Below are 2,333 nucleotides of genomic sequence, written 5' to 3' on the forward strand. Positions count from 1 at the left end.
TCAGCCACGTGACCGCGATCGTGGAGTTTGAGAACTACCCTAACGTAAGCTCTCAAGGTTCGGCAAGTGTGCCACTTGGGGCAGTTCAAGAATCCACTAGTAATGACGTATTGTGCTGGCCCTATCTTCTGGGTGGTATTGGTGTGAGAGAATCTCTTCGCCGGACAGTGTTTGGGCGACGATTTTTTCACCGAGTGCAGTCGTCGATGATGTGTCTTCCCATCGATGATGCCATGTGCGCGGGTGCTGGTCTCGTGGATATGCCTGCGCGACGTTCACCTCCTGACGGGGCGGCCGGCACACGTCGGACGAGCGGTTCTCTACGGTACAAGTGCAGTGCTCCAATCGCTGGGCGCTGAAGGTGAGGGACGCCTATCTGAGGGACGCGAGCCTCTACGAGTGCCTGCTCAACTCCGATTCTCTGGCGAGGCAGGTGGTCACCCTCAGGGCCGTCGGTGAGTGCACCATCACTTGTTTGTATCTCATCATGAGTGAAAACGGAGCTATTGCAAAGGCGAGCTTGTTGAAAAGCAAATATGGTACTAGTTCGAAAAGTGCATTATTTTTTTCCGCTGGGCTTACACTACGTGACTATAGGTCACGCCGCTAGTCGTAATGAAACTAGATAAAAGTCGGATATCCGGTGGCTAATACCCCTACAATTTATTTGTATTCCTCCGAACAATCAATCGAGTTAAATCATCTTGACATAAGGGTCTTCCGAACGAATATTTTCGCAATATGGTACTGTACCTGTTTTCAATGCCCTAGTTGGCGCAGACTTCTCGCAGCAGTCCATCGACATCTGCCAGATGAAAACTATTTCGCTGGAAGTTGTTAGTCTGTCTATATTAGAGAGTGGATTCAAGTGCTTCATCTTGGTCAAGCTGTTTTGCGCCGTATTTGCAGTGCAAAATACGAGGAGCTGGCGAAAGTGACAGCTGTCTCGAAGCTTTCCCCGACCACTCCAAAGTTATCCTCCTCGCCACATGTCAACGCGCGCATGCGCACGAGAAACCACCTTGGGCAGCAGATGTGCGCCAGTAAATCGCAAGCGCTCAGTATGGTTTTATTTGGTCCGGTTTTAAATCAAAGCCCTACATACACAGTTTATATTTCCGACTTCTTCCTGAACATGATTCCTCAGACACTGCGAATTCCCGAGGAATGCTGAATAATGTTCATTGACTCCAAACCGGCTGTCCATTTTGATTTGTCACCCTTTCCTCCTTCCCCGCAGTGCCCAAGGCTCGCATCACGGGAGGAGCGGACATACACGTGGAAGCTGGATCCACACTGAGCCTGACGTGCAGCATCAGCAAAAGCCCCGAAGCCCCGGTGTTCGTCTCCTGGTACCAAAAGGAGCGCCTGGTCAACTTCGAGGGTGGCGGTGGCGTCGTGGTCGCCAAGGGCCGCAACGGCTCGGCCGCATCCCGGCTCCTGCCGCTGGCCGTCCAGGCCGCGGACTCTAGCAACTAAAGGTGCGACCCGGCCAACGCCAACGCCACCTGGGTGCTGGTGCACGTCCTCGAAAGCCATTGCCGACTGGCGGTTTTCCAGAACGGCACCAGGGGCATGGCCCTCGCTTCGCATGCGGGTCTTGCGAGGAGCTTCTGCAGAGCACTGCTGGCGTGTGCACCGGTGTCTTTGGCGTCGTTGTTTTGGACGATGGCGGCACCCCATAGGTGACGGTGTTGAAGTTTGTGCCACTCTTTGGCACCTTATTTCGTGTGAGTAGTATACTTTGCCGTTTTGAGATTGGCTGTCTTTTGTTGGATTATTAAAGTGTGTTTCAACAGATTTCAAATTTAGTCGTTCTTGCGTGTTGAAGTTGAAAATGTTTTTTTTTTTGAAGTCTCGGAGTTGTAGTTAACATTTTGCGAAAAATCTCGCTTCTTGATAAATGGGAACGCCAAGTTTCTAGGTCCCAGCAAAACGTCGTCCGTCGTTTCTTTTTAAAGGTTCATTTATGTTTTTTTTTTTTTGTTTTGGAAATAAATCTCTCAGTTGGAAGTGACGCGTCATGCACATGCTCTCTTCACTTGAGATATTTAAAATCAATTAGGTTTTTATGAGTAAAAATAATAAAATAGAGCGTATCAGCCCATTCATCAAAGGCTTCCAGATTTATAAACATCTACACAACAAACAATGCTGCAACATTTTCCTGGAAAACATATATTAATCGAGGATCGATCAATAACCACTCTAGGAAAAGAGACCAGGACCGCTCGGTGCCACCTCCGTCATTTTATCTTATCAATACTGAATGCCAGTGACCTTGAGTTGATGAGCTTGTGCTCAATGTTGCCTCCCCATCTTCCTTGTTTTAT

At 49.1% G+C, this 2,333-nt stretch overlaps 1 pseudogene; it reads left to right on the forward strand.

Moving 5' to 3' along the window:
* Positions 1-228: 228 nt before the first annotated feature.
* LOC120842564 lies at positions 229-1,689 on the forward strand (annotated as a pseudogene).
* The last annotated feature ends 644 nt before the right edge of the window (positions 1,690-2,333 follow it).

This window comes from Ixodes scapularis, unplaced genomic scaffold, assembly GCF_016920785.2.
Source record: "Ixodes scapularis isolate PalLabHiFi unplaced genomic scaffold, ASM1692078v2 PGA_scaffold11__112_contigs__length_91849675, whole genome shotgun sequence".
NCBI lineage: Eukaryota > Metazoa > Arthropoda > Arachnida > Ixodida > Ixodidae > Ixodes > Ixodes scapularis.